Source organism: Polypterus senegalus, chromosome 3 (assembly GCF_016835505.1).
Source record: "Polypterus senegalus isolate Bchr_013 chromosome 3, ASM1683550v1, whole genome shotgun sequence".
Lineage (NCBI taxonomy): Eukaryota > Metazoa > Chordata > Cladistia > Polypteriformes > Polypteridae > Polypterus > Polypterus senegalus.
The window spans coordinates 98657204-98678595 of NC_053156.1; the positions used below are offsets into that span (position 1 = coordinate 98657204).

Consider the following 21392-nt stretch of genomic DNA (forward strand, 5'->3'; position numbering starts at 1 on the left):
CATAGCCTGCATGTGTCTAGTTTTTCAAGTCAAAGTTATTTTTTACAATTTGCCACAGAAAACTCGATATATGAGTGAAGCATCTTTTGTAAATTAAAAAAAAGGAAAAAGTGCATGTTCTTGTGGTTTAAAATGAGATTAACGGAAGCTAAAATAGGCAGAGGGAAAACCCACAAGAATAGAGGGACAGCTAACAAACTGCATTGAGAGTGCATATGCCTGGATATCAAGTTATCCCTGAGCCTGTGTGGCACTAACTATGGCACAAATGTGCCTTCCTTCACATATTACAGTATGCGAATTTAATGGTACCCACAAGATGTGCTAAGATGAAAAATCTGAGAAGGAGTAGATGAAAATGAAGGAATTGGACTGAAATGTCCATAAAGGGACTGTTCTGGTAAGGAAGTAAGACAGTATTGTTCATTTTAATGATATTATTCATTTGTAAATTTCATCACAAATTGATTACAAATAAGTAAGACAAGGTCTTTACATCTTTCTCAGCAGACCAGATACCTCTCTCCACCAATCTCCAAAAAATATTTAATATGAAGTAACCACTCAGAGATACTAAATGCTAGTAATGGTTCAGTATGTTCAGTCAACTGAAGGCAACATTTATAAATACTAATATAATAATATTCTTAACCGACAGAGTATGTAGAAAAAAACCCACAATGAGGTGAATGAAAAACTATTCACCAATTTAATGCTGTAGTGTTTTGGTTTTTTTTTTTGCCCTCCATTTTAGAGATAATTTAACTTCCTGCACTTAATAGAGGCATGGCCAGATTGCTGCTTAGTATATGAGAAATCTGTGTTACCATTACATGAGCCTGATTTGTTTTTGTAGAATAGCACATTCAAAATATGAAGACCTTTGATTTTTTTTTTTTTTGTTTGCTTCAGTAAACTTGAAAAGAAGCATTTTGTTAACATAGACTTTGAAGAATCCAGACAGACATCCCCAACAAAATCTTCTCACATACTCCAAGTAACTGTACTAACTATTCATCTAACGTAGAATAAGAAAAGCAAAAATGCAGTGTAACTGCCAGTTTTCCAAGGTTTGGGCAGTAAGACATTATAATAGTTTGTTTTACTGATTACCTAAATAATTGTAATATATTTTATGAAGAACAACAACATTTATTTATATAGCACATTTTCATACAAATAATGTAGCTCAAAGTGCTTTACATGATGAAGAAAAGAGAGATAAAAGACAAAGTAAGAATTAGAATGAGACAACACTGATTGACATAGAATAAGAGTAAGGTCCGATGGCCACGGAGGACAGAAAAAACAAAAATTCTACCTCACATAAATGAAACAGTCCACTTTTATTTAGGGTTCCCTTGGAAGGACTTGATGATGATGGTCATGTAGACTTCTGACTTTTAATCCATCAATGTAGGACATCACAGTGCTTTGATTAGGTGGTGATGGCGCAGATCGCCACCACAGAAAACCGGGAAAAGAAACAGAAGAGAGAGTAGGGATTAGTACGGATTTTAGAGCCACCGTGAATAGTTATTATAATGAATTGAATACAAAGAGTATCAGGATTAGATGAAGGTAAAGTTATTAGAAAGCCATGTTAAAGTAATGTGTTTTTAGCAGTTTTTTAAAGTGCTCCACCGTATCAGTCTGGCGAATTCCTATTGGCAGGCTATTCCAGATTTTAAGTGCATAACAGCAGAAGGCTGCATCACCACATATATCATCCATCCATCCATCCATTTTCTAACCCGCTGAATCCGAATAGGGTCATGGGGGTCTGCTGGAGCCAAACCCAGCCAACACAGGGCACAAGGCAGGAACCAATCCTGGGCAGGGTGCCAACACACACAAACACACCCACACACCAAGCACACACTAGGGCCAATTTAGAATCGCCAATCCACTTAACCTGCATGTCTTTGGATTGTGGGAGGAAACCCACGCAGACACGGGGAGAACATGCAAACTCCACACAGGGAGGACCCGGGAAGTAAACCCGGGTCACCTAACTGCGAGGCAGCAGCGCTACCACTGCGCCACCGTGCCGCCCCCACATATATCAATATATGTTAATTATGCTATTTAAGATCATACTAACAATGAATGAATTGAATCTTCAACATCAACTAACTGTTAGACAACAAAATGACAGATATAGATTTGGATGCAAAGAAACTAGAATGTGTAGGCCAGTTTTTTTTAACTTAGGTAGCCTGCTAACAATTGACAATGATTGCTCAAAGGAAATAAATGTAAGAATGGCCATTGTACAGAGTTCTTTTGCAGCACTGAATGGCATCTTTAAAAGTGGAAATATCTCCATAAAAAAGTCAAAATAAATATATTGCCAATGTGTGTTTCAAAAGTCAACTACAGAAAGATTCTAAAAATCGGATGGAGACTTTAGGTGACAAATGAGAGAATTCCAAAAGATTTTAAATGATAAAGAAAAAACTATTTGCGAGGTTATTAAGGAATGGAATTTGGGTCTTTTGGGTACATATGTAGGATGGAAGAGGAGAGGCTAATCATAATTTTGATATAGAGAAAAAAAAGTTGAAACACCAGCAAGGAGATGGATTGATGACATCAAAGAATGGCGATAGATAAGTTCAACTTTTTTTTGATCACAATATATAACAAAATGACACATAACTCATTCACAGATTGCACTGGGTTAGATAGATAGATAGATAGATAGATAGATAGATAGATAGATAGATAGATAGATAGATAGATAGATAGATAGATAGATTTGTCCTCAGGGAGAAATTTGGCTTTTTCTGCAGAAGCTCTTCAAATAAATAAATAAATGCATAAATACTGCAGTGGGCTGGCACCCTGCCCAGGGTTTGTTTCCTGCCTTGTGCCCTGTGTTGGCTGGGATTGGCTCCAGCAGACCCCCGTGACCCAGTTGTTAGGATATAATGGGTTGGATGATGGATGGATAAATACATAAATAGATAAGTAAATAAATACACACACGGACACACTGGAATGACTATAAAACAAGAAAATTTAAAAGAAAGAAAAGTTCTGCCTTGGCTGTCAGAGCTATAATTAAATAAATATAATTAAGGACAGGAATGGATTCTGGAAAAGAATGAAAAGCACCATCGGCCTACACAGTCCTTAGATGGACTACACAAGATCTCTGTAGGATGGATAGAATTATCCTATTGAGTATCAGCAAGATAAACAGAGTAATTTACAGGATTAAAAAGGAACTCCACTCATGGGTGCAACACTCCCCACTAGCTCATTCCAGGATTCCAAACTACATTTTTTCAGTACACATACAACAAATTAAGCACAAAATAGTGCACAGTAAAGACGAGTTAATTATCATCTCCATGTTCTACTTGCCCTTCTCTCTCATTTTCTGTCTTTCTCAATGTCACTCTGTGGCACTCTACCCCCTACCATGAACTTATTATATCTGTCAATTTGACTTATTCTGGTAAGGTTCTAGCTATTTGTACCATTTAGCTGTGGTTACCAAACCATGATGCATCCTTGATCCCTAGATATTTTAAAGTGCTAAGACTTACTAGATTCCCATTGCCAGACTCAATAACACATAGTGGATTTTCTGGCTATGCCAGATGGGCCAGTTACTGCAAACCATTTTTCTCTGGTCAAACAAATCTATGATGATAGCATTCCCTTTTCAGGCTAGCTAGTGAGGTTTTCTTTTTTTCAGCCTGACAGATCTGGTGCATGCTCAAAAGAGAAATATATTTATGAGTTGTGGTTATTTTCTCCTGACACAATGTGCCACAATTTCATTCTACAATGCTTCAGATAAATTGTACCTTCCAGCATAGTCAATTAGAAGCATTTCTTTACATATTGTAGTTTATGTTTAATCTGTATGTGGCAAATCAAATTTGATTTGATTTGATTTGACTCGAGGTACAATATAGTTAAAATACATTTTGGCTCCCCAAAATCTGCTTAGAGAGCAGAGAGTCATTAGTTACCATAGCACCAGAAAAATTCTCTTATTGAGTGTTTTGGTCCAGAAAATGTACACAATTAAAATTTCACAAAGAGTGCTTCAAGGGATAATTATCTGTCAAATTCTGTATAGAAAGTCCTCTGGTTTAAATATATTTTTAACAAAGGAACGATAATGATTGTGATACTAATAACAACAGTACAGTAACCTTGCAACCTCTTCAAAGATCTATGATTTTTTTTTAAGATGATAAATGTTTAACTTTCTTATTACTAACTTTTACACTTAACACATTTGCTATACTCCATTTTTCATTTTTTTGTAATCTACTGTAAGTTGTTTACTGAGTAAAGAGTGAATGACTACAAAGATATCGCTCTGATGGAGTACAATCTAAACAGTTGCTCTTTAACTGTTTGTATTTAAGATCACAGTGCAAAGTAACATCAAATAAGTTGATGATATATACAAACAAAGCAAAGAGAGAAAGATAAAAGTGCTTAAAATAACAGCCATTTCAATCTTTTGACATGAAATCTCCATTTAACATCTTTTGTTAATGCTGTACACGCATAATCCTCTGTGTTCCTCTTTTTCTTTGTTTAAGTGGACCCGGCTTGGGATTTTGAAGTGAAATGGATTCTTTCATAGATAAGGGATTCTTAAAAATGATTCAGGTTTTGAGATTGTAAAAATGCTTGCTTGTAACAGTTACTGAAAAGAGACATACATTTATTGTAGGAATACAATAACTATTTTGTTTCTCCATCTGTCATTGCATAAAGGAAAAATGAATCATTTGGACATCTTCTATACACGAGACTCCTAGTAAGTTGTGCTAGTTAATAAATTACTAGACTGTCTATGTTAATATAAAATCTATAATGCCAGTTCGCTATAATAAGTAGTACCCAACACCAAATAAACAGACTTATTTCTTCTAGTAGATCATGTTTCCCTAAACATGAAAGTCACGGTAATAAATTAAAATAAATCATAGTCAACCTTTCAATCATTCTTTTTAAAGCCTTTGAGACAAAATCTAAAATATACTTTGATGCAATGTAAGAACATGTGTTAGTGTTTTATTACTTTTTAAAATCACTCTCTGTGTGTGTAAGAGGCTATATAGATAGAAGAAGGAAGTCTGGGGATCAGAAATGTTTGTTAGTATCAAGTGTAAAAAAAAAAAAATAATAATAAAAATAAAGGTGCCGAAGGTGTACTGTTTTTAAGCTGAATGTTTTGACTGGACAAAGAGTAACACAAAGAGGAGAAGTCAAAACACATACTCAGAGGGACAGTCTATGATCAAAAATACTGGAAATCGAACATGGGCCTATAAAGCCCAAAATATAATCCAAAAATCTTAAGTCAAAAAGGAATAAGGCAAAGGTTGAATTCAATACAAAAACTGCAGAGCTCTTACCAAAATATTTGTGTTACAGTCTGAGGTTTGGACATGTCTATTATTATTTTTGAACTTTATTGTCTTTTTTATTATTATTTGTTTTAAGCATTACGCCGACCACATCATCTGTTGAAATTTTATGCTGGTGTTTTGCCTTGTTGCGACAGCCATTTTATGTAGAATTACATGTGGTATCAGCCTTATTATTTATAGAAATGTCCATAAAGGAGTGGCCACAATGGGATAGCGACCCCATTTCCCAATTGGCTTAAGTGCCCTCTTCTATTAGGAATGGGTGCCTTTTTCTTTTTAAGAAACAGAGAAAAAACTGCCACGTTTCTTGCTAAACGCATGTAGTCTAATGTTTACTATCCCAAATGGAAATAAAGTGTGGTTTTAACAGGGACATCACTACACTAAGGCACTTTTTTTGTTTTTTTAAACAAACTCTCTACGAAGCAGAATTCCTGTCACAGCAGTGACGCTACAATTTGCCTGTCTGCTATACTATAGACAAACATGCCCATTGAACATGTAGACTCCTATCTTCTATGGATTTCTGTAGGAAAATTCTCAACACTTTAAGTAATGCAACAAAATTATGAACATTCATTGGTCAGCAAGACATCAAATGCATCATTTAAATATTTTCTGAAGAGAACTACGAATAGTTGGCATTAAATTTACCTGACTGGTTGTCATCATAAGTTGTTCATTGAACCATTTTCTTTTGCTGTATAAACCTCTTAAAACTTAGTAGATTTGTATTGTGTAAAGCAGACAGCCTTTGATGCTGTTTAAACAAAGTGTGCATATTGCTGCTGATTTTGTAGTTTGTAAATAATCATATGTTGTGTAGAAGTTTAGTTAGGACCATCAGAGTGGAAGTTAGCGAGCTAGGACTGGGCAGGAAACATAAAGGCTGTACACCGGAATTTGGACAAATCTTATTCTGTCAGTTTTGAAGAGATAGGGGCTGAAAATTAAAGAAAGAAGACCAATGCCAAAAGATAGTTTGAGAATTTGAATAACAAAAGCGGGATTGACTGACTTGGTAGTGCTAAAGCCATGACAAACTATGAGTACGGACTTGCCTGCTGATGAAGTTGAGCTATGGTGGCAGCATTGTATGGCCAAGCACTGGTTTTGCTCCATTGTGAATTATGATATTGGCACCAAAATTCAAAAGATAATTATTGTCAGGGGGTCACATTGTGGTTGCAAGGTGGGAGGTCGGTGGTCACAAGTGTCTTGCTGTAATAAACATGCAGCCAAATAGTTGAATTATGAAATCTATGGTTAAAGAAGATGATCTTTTTTTCACTTACTTACTGAGAAATTTTGAAATCAAAAATTGGTTTCATTCATAAAACGATTATGAGCCTGTGATTTAAATTAGTATGCACTACTAAGAATACTCGGAAACATGATGTCAAGTGGCAAAGCAAAATGAAATGATGAGAAAGAACAGGGATGTTCTCAGATGTCTAAATATTCAACATCACTGCTTTTCTGCCAGGAGTTAGCAACCAGGGGACATGATGAAATCAGAGAATATACACAAGTGCCTTGAGATCTCAAGTGTCTTTTCATCATTTCTGTTTTCTGGAATTCAAGCATGTCACAGTCAGCACAGAATTATATTGTTTTTGCTACTGCAGTTACAGTTATGTAAGAAATCAAGGATGAGGTGAAAAAAAACTTTTATTTTTGCTTGGAAAGTAGATTAGATAATGAACATTTCTTGCTGCGCACAGCTATCTATTACAATGAGTCATGTTGATATTGCTGCCTTAATTCAGGAGTGTTTTATTTGTGTCTTTGTTGTATCAGGAGTGAGAGGTGTAAAAACCCTGATGAAAAGCCCTGGTAAGGTGATAAGATTATAAAAGTGTTTGGTCATATTAAGCAGTAAGCTATAGTAGAAGATGAGGTTTTGTGTTACTGATCGTGTATTTTCTATCCATCTCGCAAGTCACAGATGTAAGTAGAAAAAAAACACAAAAATTGTTCCAAAATTTGGGCATGAACAAAGAAATAGAAATATTTGGTAAGGTTAATAGCAATGAAAGAATGGCCTTGGCATAATTTTGTAATGTTCTGAAAATATGCACCAGTGCAATTTTGTGAAGTACAGGACAAGTTTGGCAACAGCAAATGTTGTTTATTCTGTAGAATCATACAATGATTGTATGCCATGTATTCATTCTGGCTTTAAGTTAATATATATTAGCATTAACATACACTTGTACCAAGCCTTCCTGATCTATTTATTGGTACACTAAATATTTTGGAACAAAAATGTAATAAGAAAATTATCAGAATTCATATCTTTATTACTTTTACTTTTACTTACTTTATTAAGTAAGATTAACTCAAGAGTATATAGTTTATAGGGGCTATTATTAAAGGTACAATTAACTGGCAGAAAGCTTGGTATTATCATCTGTTAAAGTTTTTACTTAAACATTTCCAATTATAGATATTAATTTCACAACCAGAAGTTCAACTTTTTTTTTAATGTTCCCACTCCACAATCCTACAGAAAGAAATGTGTCCTTTGATTGCCAGAAATTAATTACTGTATATACTCGCGGATAACTTCTCCCACACATAAGTGATTTTACCATATTATTTCTGGTATTTTTATAATATCGGTTGTATAAGTCGAATGTGGAAAACTCACGCTATTGGTCCAAGAGATTATGAAATGCTAAAGCCCATCTGAGAGAGTAACCACGGAGAGCACACTGCCTTTTTTCTATGTATTGTGACTACAGTACGTTACCACACAATAATACCTGAACTATTCCGAGGCAAGATTTGTACTGATTTGTGTTTTTTGTATCCCACACCCTCATACACCTTTATCATAAGAACATCCCTTAACCACGATGGAGCATTCAATGATTAGAAAATATGAATCTGGTTTTAAATTAAACGTCGTTGAAGTAGCGAAAGAAATTGGCAACTGTGCTGCTGCAACAAAATTTGATACGTCTGAGAAACTGATGCAAGAGCAGTACAGGAGAAAGCTGGAGCAGAAGTTGCAGAATAACAGCATGAAGGAAGTGTGGGATGGGATGAAGATCATCACTGGCTTCAGCTCGAAACGGGGTGCCACCATCGAGAGAGACATGAAGAGAGCAAACCTGATGAACAACTTCTTTAACAGGTTTGACCACCCTAACCCACTCTCACCTCAGAGTACTGCACCCTCCACCCATCCTTCTGCTGATACCAGCATACGAGAGAGTTTCCCCCCAACCACAATTACAGCAGCCCAGGTAAGCAGAGAGCTGAGGAGACTTCATGCCAGCAAAGCAGTGGGTCCAGATGGAGTGTCTCCACGACTGTTGAAGACCTATGCACTGGAACTGCGGAGTCCTCCACAGTGCATCTTCAACCTGAGAGAGTCACGAAGCTTTGGAAAACATCTTGCATCACCCCAGTCCCAAAGGTATCACATACTAGTGAGCTGAATGACTTCTGGCCTGTCGCTCTGACATCACATGTGATGAAGACCATGGAGCGGCTGCTGCTTCACCACCTGAGGCCACAGGTCCGCCACGCCCTCGACCCTCTGCAGTTCGCATACCAGGAGAAAGTGGGACCGGAGGATGCCATCATCTATATGCTACACCGATCCCTCTCCCACTTGGACAGAGGCAGTGGTGCTGTATGAATTATGCTTCTGTACTTCTCTAGCACCTTCAACACCATCCAACCTCTGCTCCTTAAGCTGACAGAGATGGGAGTAGATTCATAGCTGGTGGCATGGATCGTGGTCTATCTTACAGACAAACCTCAGTATGTGCGTCTCGGGAACTGCAGGTCTGACATTGTGGTCAGCAACACAGGAGCACCGCAGGGGACTGTACTTTCTCCGGTCCTGTTCAGCCTATATACATCGGACTTCCAATATAAGTTGGAGTCCTGCCACAAACAAAAGTTCGCTGATGACACTACTATCATGGGATGCATCAGGAGTGGGTAGGAGAAGCAGTATAGGAACCTAATCAAGGACTTTGTTAAATAGTGCGACTCAAACCACCTACAACTGAACACCAGCAAAACCAAGGAGTAGGTGGTGGATTTTAGGAGACTCAGGCCCTTCACAGACCCCATGATCATCAGAGGTGACTGTGTGCAGAGGGTACAGACCTATAAATACCTGGGAGTGCAGCTGGATGATAAATTGGACTGGACTGCCGAAACTGCTGCTCTGTCCAAGAGAGGACAGAGCCAACTATACTTCCTTAGAAGGCTGGTGTCCTTCAACATCTGTACTAAGATGCTGCAGATGTTCTATCAGATGGTTGTGGTGAGCACCCTCTTGTATGTGCTGATGTGCTGGGGAGGCAGCATAAAGAAGAGTGACGCCTCACGATTGGACAAACTGGTGAGGAAGGCAGGCTCTATTGTAGGCATAGAGCTGGACAGTTTGACATCCGTGGCAGAGCGACAGGTGCTGAACAGACTCCTGTCAATCATGGAGAATCCACTGCATCCACTAAACAGTATCATCTCCAGACAGAGAAGCAGCTTCAGCAACAGACTGCTGTAATTGTTCTGCTCCACTGACAGAATGAGATCGTTCCTCCCCCACACTATGCAACTCTTCAATTCCTCTTGGGGTGGGGGGTTTGGGGTTGGGTAAACGTTAACATTATACAAAGTTATTGTCTGTTATACCTGCATTTTTATCACTCTTAATTTAATATTGTTTTTTGTCAGTATGCTGCTGCTGGAGTATGTGAATTTCCCTTTGAGATTTATAAAGTATCTGTCTGTCTGTCTGTTGTGATTGGAGGAGGCAAGAAGATGTAAAAAAAAAAAATAAATAAGTGTTGCATTTTTAAACAGGTGTATAAGTCGGGGTCTGATTTTATGATTCATTTTTCAAGACCTGACTTATACATGAGTATATGCGTTATGTGATGGACAGCCATGGCCACTACCTGGCTGGGACAGCACCGGGGCGGAAGGACCAGGGGAAAGGTCATTGATCAACCAATACCTCCCCTGGGACACTAGAGGGCAGCCCTCCTGGGCGGCTGCGGCACCACAGATTCCTGCAGGGCTTGTTGGGAACTAGAGTTTGTTGCAGCCCTGTTGAGCTCTATGGGAGCCGCCAGGGGGAGCTGCAAAGCCCTGTAGAGGACCTCCAGCGCACCTGGGAGTGATTCCAGGTAATAGTGATGAGCCATCTGGAATACTCCCAGGACCTGAATAAGAGGAGCTGCCTCACTCCATTGAGGGGCCTCAGCCGGAAGGAAGGAGACAAAGCCTGAGTAGGATTGGAGGCGGATGGACTGGAGGGAAGGAATTGGGATGGAATGGACTGGGCATTATATTGTGGTGTTGGTAATGGGTGCATAAGGTATAAATAAATATGGGTGTTGAGTGAATCTGTGTCCTGCCTGTCTGTGTCTGGGGGTTAGGGTGGCAGTACGCCCCCTAGTGGCTTACAGTTAGTTAAAGGATATATTTTTCTTTTATGAGAACAAATCTATTAATTATACAGCTTCATTTTTGATCATTTTTTAAGTATTATTTGGGAAATATTTAATTCATAATTATAAACAGATTTTGATGTAGTCTTAGGTAACCTTTTCCTTACTGAAAGTTTGCTATATGTGAAGTCTATGATGAGTAAATTAAGGGCTGTAAAGCTCCTAGGTTTGTTAAAGCCTTCCCACCTGTTACTGCATGATTTCTACCCTTATGAGAGTATTATTATTCTTTATGTATTTAATTTTTTGTTTCCTTCAATCTACTTAAATATTTTAAATTATATATATTTAAAACTTTATTATTTAAATAAAGAAAATTACAGGATTTAACTTGTTTTGAAAGTCTGCTAAATAAAAGTTATAATTTAGGACTAACCATGTTTAGATCACTACAATGCACAATTTAGTATATTCAGTTTCTTTATTTAGGAGACAGAAACACCAACGTCATCTTTTTCAATTGAGTCACAGTGCCTTAACTTTTATAAATGATCATTTTTTGGTCTCAAAGAGCAAAATGCCATATAGTTGGGGAAAAATAAAATAATTATGACATTTTGCTGTTTTAAGCAATCTTGGGTGATTTTGACTAGGCTTCACATGTGCATTACAGGCAGTATTGAACATATGTACATATTTATTTTTGATCAAACCACTTAGTACAAACAAGTGGTTTCCAGTGCCCCTTACATTTGAAGGCTACACAGTATTCACACAACATGCAGTGTTTTAAGTTATTCATGCTTTGCAGATGTATGATGAGTGGAAAAAAATCACAATACAAATAATAATGTAGCAATATTTACAGATGTGTATGACACCTTTATCCAGGGCAACTTATGTCATTCAAAATACAATTGGTCGCATTTCTTTTAGTCTTCCAATTGGAGCATAGGCAGGTGAAGTGACTTGCTTAGGGTCACACAGTGTCAGTAACAGGATTTGAACCCACAACCTCAGGTTTTGAAGTTCAAAGTCTTAACCACTACACCTCACTGTCTGAATGCAGTACCAGTGTGTGTAGCTGTCAAGGATTTAAGCTCCTTTTCATAGCTGATTTTATGGCTCACCAGCTAAAACAGTTGTTGCTCACCCAGCCATCAGTTCTAAACTGAAGACAAAATGGTAGTTTTGAAGCTTCTGTTTTGTAGAGTACACTTGTATAAGATTTTTGTGACTTTCATATTTATATAATAGTTGCCCTACTATATAGCAAATTTTGTTGTTGATGTTGCCATCATTAATATAATAATAACCAATAAAAGAAAAAGCATGCACAAATATGTAGTACCTAGAATTATTAATCTACTGTAAGTTTGAATTCACTATATGGAAATATTTACTTATTTTTAATTTGTATAGTCATACCTTATTTTTTTGATAATTTGATGGCCCTAGAGCTATGCCAGCCTTCATATGTAAAATTATCAAAACCATCAATTGTATTGTATCTTGGAGGTTGTTGTCATGACACAGCCATTGTGCAGGGTTGATTTGGTCAGGGTGGGGGGCCCAATATGATATCCTTTCATGCAGTCCAAAATCCTTAGCCACGCCCCGTGAGCTAGTACAGTATTTTATTCACTTCATTGAATACTTCAAAAAAAGTCAACATGTTTAATACTGGGACAATAAAAAATGCATGTTAATTTCAATAATGTTCACTAATAGGGAAACTCAAGTTGCTCTAAAATTTTATAGGGTAGAATTTAGATTTGACTCGGTGGCCCACACGCAATTTATGAAATGTAAGAAATGTTTGCTCAGTTGAATTGAACAATTTTTATTCTGTGTTAAGTTTCTGCTGATACCCACTGTATGACTTGTGAAATACTGCAGATACTTAACTCAAGCAACTTCTGCTTTGTAGAGTTTTCAAATCATCACCCATCAAACATGTCTCATTCAGTTTGTAACATTTAAGTCCTAGCATATGGGTTCAGCTGCCACTTACCTAAACTTCATTTTGTATATCTGTTTCTTTATTATTAGTTAGACTTCACTATCTACAGAGATGATGATTTCTAATAATCATTATACTGTATAATAAATTTAACTTTTGACATTTCTTTCATGTAATTAATTGCAGTGACTCATTTACAAATAAGTCATTTGCAAATTTAACTAAAAGACAGATTTTCTGTAACATTTTGCCCCATAAGTATTCATTCAGACTTCTTACTTTCATAATACATGTACACAAATGAGAATACAATTCTTCTTCCAAAAAATGTATTCATAGATTTGTTTTTAATTTTATTAAATAAAAAATTATGTTATTAAAATTCAACATTTCCAGGTGGCGATATTAATACAAAATCTAGGTGTCACACCGCACTGTATCATGTGGGGGTATGAGGATACATTGATGCATGCTCCACACAGAAAGTGACTGGGTATTAATTCAAACTTCATCTCGTGGATTTTTAATTTAGCAGAACTACATTTAAGCACTGACCACCACATTGCCCAGTCTTAAAACATTCTTAATAATATCAACAATAACATGTACATTAAACTGCAACTATAGTACCCAGTTTACATGTGATAAGGTTCCATTCAAACTGAAACATTCTTCATTTTACTTTGCCTCAGCGTTTGCTGATTTTAGTTGTAATGCCAGCCAGCAGTTTCTTCAAACCCTTTCTGAATAATCCTCAGATCCTCTTAAGTAGTCAGGAGTTCCATCCATCCATTCTCTTCCGCTTGTCCAAGGTCAGGTTGCGGGGGCAGCAGCTTGAGCAGAATTTTCTTCTTGCTCTTCTGGGGGAATCCTGAGGCATTGCCAGGGCCAGCCGAGAGACATACTCAATCCAGCATGTCTTGGGTCTTCCCTGGGGCCTCCTCCCGGTTAGACGTGCCCAGAACACCTTGCCAGGGAGGGATCCAGGAGGCATCCTGATCAGATGTCCGAGCCACCTCATCTGACTCCTCTCGATGCGGAGGAGCAGCGGCTCTACTTTGAACCCCTCCTGAAAAACTTCTCACTCTATCTTTAAGGGAAAGCCCAGACACCATGCGGAGGAAACTCATTTTAGCCGCTTGTATTCACAATCTCGTTCTTTCGGTCACTACCCACATTTCATGACCATAGGTGAGGGTAGGAACGTAGATTGACCGGTAAATTGAGAGTTTTGCCTTACGGCTCAGCTCCTTTTTCACCACGACAGACCGATGCAGAGCCCATATCACTGCAGATGCTGCACCGATATGCCTGTCGATGTCCCGCTCCATTCGTCCCTCACTCGTGAAAAAGACCTTGAGATACTTGAACTCCTCCAGTTGGGGCAGGATCTCGCTCCCAACCCAGAGAGGGCACTCCACCCTTTTCCGGCTGAGGACCATGGTCATGGATTTTGAGGTGCTGATTCCCATCCCAGCCGCTTCACACTCGGCTGCGAACCGGTCCAGAAAGAGCTGAAGATCACGGCCTGATGAAGCAAACAGGACAACATCATCTGCAAAAAGCAGTGACCCAATCCTGAGCCCACCAAGCTGGACCCACTCAACACCCTGACTGCGCCTAGAAATTCTGTCCATAAAAATTATGAACAGAATTGGTGACAAAGGGCAGCCCTGGCGGAGTCCAACTCTCACTTGAAACGGGTTTGACTTACTGCCAGCAATGGGGACCAAGCTCTGACACTGGTTGTACAGGGACTGAACAGCCCTTATCAGGGGGTCCAGCACCTTCCCACAGGATTCCCCGAGGGACATGGGCGAATGCCTTTTCCAAGCCAACAAAACACATGTAGACTGGTTGGGCAAACTCCCATGCACCCTCCAGGACCCTGCCAAGGGTGTAGAGCTGGTTCACTGTTCTGCGACCAGGACGAAAACCACACTGTTCCTCCTGAATCCGAGGTTCGACTATCTGATGGACCCACAGGCTGAGGAGTGTGATCCCTCTGTAGTTGGAACACACCCTCTGGTCCCCCTTCTTAAAGAGGGGGACCACCAACCCAGTCTGCCAATCCAGAGGCACTGTCCCCGTTGTCCATGCGGTGTTGCAGAGACGTGTCAACCAAGACAGTCCTACAACATCCAGAGCCTTGAGGAACTCCAGGCGTATCTCATCCACCCCCAGGGCCCTGCCACCAAGGAGTTTTTTGACCACCACGGTGACCTCAGTCCCAGAGATGGGGGACCACACCTCCGAGTCCCCAGGCTCTGCTTCCTCATTGGAAGGCATGTTAGTGGGATTGAGGAGGTCTTCAAAGTACTCCCTCCACCGACCCACAACATCTCGAGTTGAGGTCAGCAGCACACCATCCCCACCATATACAGTGTTGACACTACACTGCTTCTCACTTCTGAGATGGCAGATGGTGGACCAGAATCTCCTCGAAGCCGTCCGGAAGTCGTTCTCCATGGCCTCCCCAAACTCCTCCCATTCCCGAGTTTTTGCCTTAGCAACCACCGAAGCCACATTCCGGTTAGCCGGCCGGTAATTATTAGCTGCCTCCAGAGTCCCACAGGACAAAAGGGTCCTGTAGGACACCTTCCTCAGCTTGATGGCATCCCTCACTGCCGGTGTCCACCAACAGGTTCGGGGATTGTCGCCACGGCAGGCACCAACCACCTTACAGCTCTGGTCAGCCACCTCAATAATAGAGCCACAGAACATGGTACATTCGGACTCAATATCACCCACCTCACTTAGGACGTGGTCGAAGTTCTGCCGGAGGTGGGAGTTGAAGCTACTTCTGACAGGGGACTCTGCCATACGTTCCCTGCAGACCCTCACAACACGTTTGGGCCTACCAGGCATGAACAGCATCCTCCCCCACCATCGAAGCCAACTCACCACCAGGTCAGGAGATGTAATTACTCAATTACTTATACTCAAAGTCACATTCTTTTCAACATTTATTGGTGCTTAAAAAATAAGGATGGAGATTTATACTGTACAACTCCCTCTTTACTACAATGAACTGGTATGATGTCCACAAATCTACAGGAATTAGTTGGTCAATCTTAGAATCACCTATACTACACTTATAAACAAGACACCAAGGAACTCCTAAACTTGACGCAGTTGCTTGCCCCTTACCTGAAGAGAACAAGCCACTGTTTTCTGGGAGAGGACTATGACCTCAGAGTTGAAATGCTCTTCAGTTTTGTATGGAAGATGAGGACAGTCAGGATATTTCATTCAAAATGGTCCCCTTTTTGAGTAAAATATGGGGACAAGAGGATATGCTCTAGTTGTTGAGGGATTACACTCCTCAGCCTCCCTAGGAAAATCCAATGCTGGTGTATTACAATGGTAGCTTTGTCTGATAATTGAACCACAGATCAAGAACAAGCATAGCAGATTCTGTCTTGTACAAGAAAATAGTTGACAAAATCTTTGTCTTTGCACAGGGATTGCAGGAGTTTGCCAAACCTGTTTACATTTACATGTCTGGATTTGGAAAAAGCTTGATCGTGTATCCCACTGCGTATTAAGTAAGGTGCTTCAAAAATATTGGGTTCCATGGTTGCAGATCCTGACCCTTTATTTACACAAAGAGAGCTGTGCTTGCATACCTGACACAGTTTGGAATCATTCTTTGGTCAGCCACTTAAGTTTATACCAGCTTCATTTATAGTATGTATTAGTTGATTAGTAATCTTGCAAAAACTATAGTAATAATATAGGTACACAGTCATAACATAAGCCATTGAATCTGAGGAAAAAAAAGAAGAAAAAAAAAAGAATTCGGATATCCAGACCTCCTTTTTCTATTTTAAGTCAAAATAGATGTACCAAATGTAAGAATCTCAGCCATACTGTTTCAAATAAATTACGCCCCTCTGTACTAAAGTTGTCCCCTACGGAATTCTATTATGATAAAGGAAACAGAGAATTTATGGTCATTAAACTAGCAATTGAAGAGTGGAAATGGTGGCTGGAAGGGACAAAGATTGTTTATATTTTTGCAGTCTATAGAAATCTGCTATATTTACAGCAAAAATATTAATTCTTAGGCAGCTGAGCTGGTCACTTTCTTCAGACAATTCACTTTGTTTTTTGGTTATAGGCTTGGAATTAAAAACAATAAAGCTTATTCTATGCCTCATCAATTTGATTAAAAAATACTGATTTAGAACCAGAATTTAAGTATATGTTTTGAACATACTGTATAATGTTGCTGGAAAATTGTACTTTGCAAAGGCAAGACTATTGCAAAAGAGTGATATTGTGTTATAGTTTTTTTTTAAATAATTCATACCTAAAATAAAATATCCATCCTTTCCATAACAGTAAACCCAGAAGAAAGAAGTCCACTGATTGGAAAATTCCGGTATGTAGGTGCCTGATGCACATTCCTGACCAGTCAATAATTGTACTCATCAGATGTTCTTTGACACAGCCTTTGGCCTACTAATGGTGAGTGAGCTCAAGAGTATGTACGTTTTCTTTGAAAGCTTTTTTAGTGTTTGTTGGCGTTGCAGTAACAGGTCCATTCTTCTTTTAATGCACAACTCAAGAGTGCTTAGCTCCATTATCCTGTCTTAGGCTGAGAAAGTACAAGCTACAGAAGCCAAGCACATTCAGAAAATACCAAAACTCTCAAACTGACCCCTGATACAATATGAAATAGAAGGTTTGAAGTGGATTGTGAATGAGAATGGCAACCTAGTAGGTTCATAGGTTTGATATTGTAATATATACAGAATACAGTAAAAATCAAATCTTGCACATGATAATCAACATATAGCATGTTGCAACAGGAGTGGCCAGGGAGGAGCATGGGTTATTACCTGGACGTCCTGAAAGATGGAAAGATTGGCTGGGTAGGCGGAAAGGTACCTCAGTGTCCACCTGGTATAAAATAATGGGGAGGAACTCCCTACTTTCATTATAGCCCGGAAGTGCTTCTGTGGCGTGGTCCCGGAAGCATTCCATTCTTCTGGGGTCATGCCACATCTTCTATGCAACACTCTGCAGAGGAGAGAAAGAGGAAGAGTGTGATTTATGTTAATTTATTGTATAATTGTGGCTTGTTATTAGGACTGTGAAGAGGTTCCTGGGAAAGGAATACAAATCCTTTATTTTATATCCTATCAACATTTACTGCTTTACTGTGTCTGTCATTTGGGGCTCTCTGGTGCCACCTTGTGGTTACACTATCTTACCTCAAAACTTTTGTCTTCCTTATCTGAAATAACCTTTATTTAACTTTGAAAGTCATCAGAGTTTTATATACAGTAATTTATATTCTTATAAGCATGATGTGTGAAAGAGAAAGATCCGAAGTAAGAAAAGGCCATATTTGTTACTCTTAAAGCATCCCAGTAATAGTGAAATCCTGAAAAAACAAGTTAAGATAGCCACCAATGTAAATCATGGCTCAGACATGTTAATTTGCTTTTAATTGGATAAACTGGATCTACCATAAAAGATTAAGGAAGTGCTTCTTTGTTTTCAGAAAAAAATTCAGCTTAATGGTTATTGATTAAAAACTTTTTGCATTAAGAAGGACTGGTTAAGAAAATGTTTTCCATTCTCACTTAAGATCCAACTTTTGATGAGTAGCCTGTCTTTTGAAACCTACTTCAGTGTCATCTTCTTGGCAATCTGAAGCAGGAAGTAGACTAGTGGTTTTATCAGCCCCACAAAAAGTATAACGGCAACATCAGGATGTGAGAGTCTTATTGGCAGCTGCATTTAAGCAACAGGCTTTGCTTGGCACTGTTATATTTATTATACAATATTCAGAACTAACAGAAGATTCTCAACACACTACATTCAGTTTGTGCTCATGTGGCCCTGGACTCAATGCTAGCAGCATCAAGCAAAACGCAGGAATCAGTCCAGACACACGAGGACAAATTCCCCACAGACAGCAACCTGGGGCAGAATGCAAACTCAGAACTCTGAAACGTGACCATGTCAGCACCATCCCACCCACATTTTCGTGCCAGAAAAATAAATAACTATGCATTATTGCTCCATGATCTGACACTTTTAGGTGCTACAAGAAGGCTTGCTCAACAGTGCTGGCAATGTCAGGATCTGGTAATGAATTTGGCTATTGCCTGCTTTTAGTGTTTTGAGAAAGATCTAAAACAGACTATGGTTAAAATAAATATGAAGCACCAAGGTACAGAAGTCACAGCTAAATTATAACGTACACACAAATGTTTTATGTATACTGTAAATGAAGATCAGACATGGAATGGATGGATGGATATTAAACAAAACAGGTCATTCAGAAAATGACCTTTCTAATAAACAGAATGATACAATCGTAATGAGGGTAAAATTGGCATTTCACACAGCAATGTAGTAGAACAAGAAGAAAGGACATCCCCAGATTACCTTGAAAAAAGTAATCAAAACTGCATTCATGCAAAAGTTTGGAGGGTGGAACAATTCCGAGACAATTGACCAATTCAAAAGTCTCAGGGCAGAAAAGAGTATTTTTTTTTTATTAAATGCAACTGTGTGGTAACACAATCAGTATTTATCTAGAATCTTTGCCCCCATATTTGGAATATCTGGGAACAAAGAACCTGGTTTGTATTTCTGATAGCAAAATCAGAGTAATAATTTCTCTTAGTGTTATAATGAAAACAAAAGCAAGAATGTATAATAAAAAGGAAAAGCAATCAATGTAGTATAATAGCAGTGAGTAGAATGGTACATGAAGGAATAATATTCCATAAGCAGGTTTTATGAGTGCAAAACTTATTGAATACGCAAACTATAGTGATGCTCTGAATATTAATTAAACTTCATGGGCTGCCTACAAAGATTGTGACAATTTAAACAGGAGGACAACAAATTCATTTAACTGCCTTAGAAAAGGATTTTCAATTGCTGCACCAGAGCAGTCATTAGCAAAGGCACTTGTTATGTAATTGACAAACCAGGTAACTCACTGCATAAATACGATTCTGAAATAAGAACAAAATAGAACAAGTGGAATACATTACCAATACAAGACCAAATACACAGGACTTTACAATTTTTGTCACTTCAAATGAAAACCTGTTGGAATGAAAGATGGAAACAAAACACTTCCTGGAGTAGTAAGTATCGTGAAGTGCAGGCCACTTTTAAATCACTTCAACAAGAAACAAAAACAATCTAATATATGTATAAAATATAAATGGTAAAAGATCTTACATACCTAGATCAGAACAAAATCACAAAACTAAGCATCATAAGGAAAGAATTATACTGTCGGCACTATAAAGAGGAGCAGCAGCACAGATTAAAGCAAATTATCGTTAAGTGCTGTAATCATGTTTTTATTTCCATGTTTTAATATAAATGGTGTTTATTCTATTAAACCACATCTGGTATTTTTTATGTAGTAGATCTATAATAAGAATGCATTGCCAGTCAATAAAGCTCGGGTATTCTGCAAGGTTAACTTTGTAAAGAGCCTGCCTAACTCTCCCAGACATGGCTCACACATTGAATCATCAAAATAAAAGAAAAATCTAATCATATGGTATTCAGAAGGGAGCTTCCTCTTTTCCTATCTCTTATTAAGTGGAAAAGCAGCACACAGAAATCCACAAAGCAGCTGCAGTATTGTAAATCCATTTAGATTTTATATACAATGCCCGCTATTTCACAATTCTACATGTAGCTGGTAAAAATGATTTTTTAATACAATTACTTGAGTCTTCTGTTTGTAAGTTTTATAAATCACCTAATCGCATTTTCCATACCAAACACTCCACTTTGCAGATGTGCTTCCAAAAAAAAAAAAAGATAAATAAGATGTTAATGAAAATCAGGCTTTGCCTGAAGCTCTTCTACTTGTCAGCAAAGTCTCTGGTGACAAAGTTGTTTCTTTTCTCCTTTCATTGTCTCCCAGGATGATAAAAAAAGCACAAATGGTTATGGTTATGCGGCAGAATTATTCAAACTTTATGTGCCTACATATTATATGTCCCATACTAAATTAGTATTAATATGTTCAGCTTTGATGTATTCTCACTCTCTCTTTTACATTTATATGGGATCACACATTAGCACAATGCTTAGTGCTTTAACCTTTGAATTTCAAGGACCCTTCAGTCCCAGCAAGGCTGACTGTTCGTATAGAATTTGTACAACATTCTTCTTGTCTACATGGTCTTTATCCTCTGGTTTACTGTCACATACCATATTCCTGTATATTAAATAATTCGGTGACCTTAAAATAGCCTGGAGTCAGTGAATATGGGTGAGTGCATGGGTGTGCCCTGCCATATCTAAAGTTGGTTGAAGCCTAGCACCTCATGCTGCTGTTACATGCTCAAGGTCCAATTTATGAGTAGCACAGAAAATGGTAATTAAGCATGCCATAGATTTATTTATTTTTTGCTTCTTCAGTGAAATAAAATGAATTAATATGGAATACTCCATATCTTTCCTTACCTGAAAGCATCATCTAAATATTTAAAAATGTATCAAGTGCAGAACAGTATATTTTAGCCATATTAATCAATAAGTATTAGTTAAAAAAAAAAAAACTACTTTTAGTAATTTGCTGCACAAAACAGTAAT

The 21392-nt window shown here is 38.3% G+C and overlaps 1 protein-coding gene across 2 annotated transcripts in view; it reads left to right on the forward strand.

Moving 5' to 3' along the window:
- LOC120525402 (synaptotagmin-like protein 2) overlaps positions 1–21392 on the forward strand; it is a 541287-nt gene that overhangs the window by 141037 nt on the left and 378858 nt on the right. For both annotated transcript variants that reach the window (XM_039747656.1, XM_039747659.1), the window contains exon 2: positions 17145–17270. The gene's annotated coding sequence lies outside the window, so the exon portion shown is untranslated. The remainder of the gene's footprint in view (positions 1–17144; positions 17271–21392) is intronic.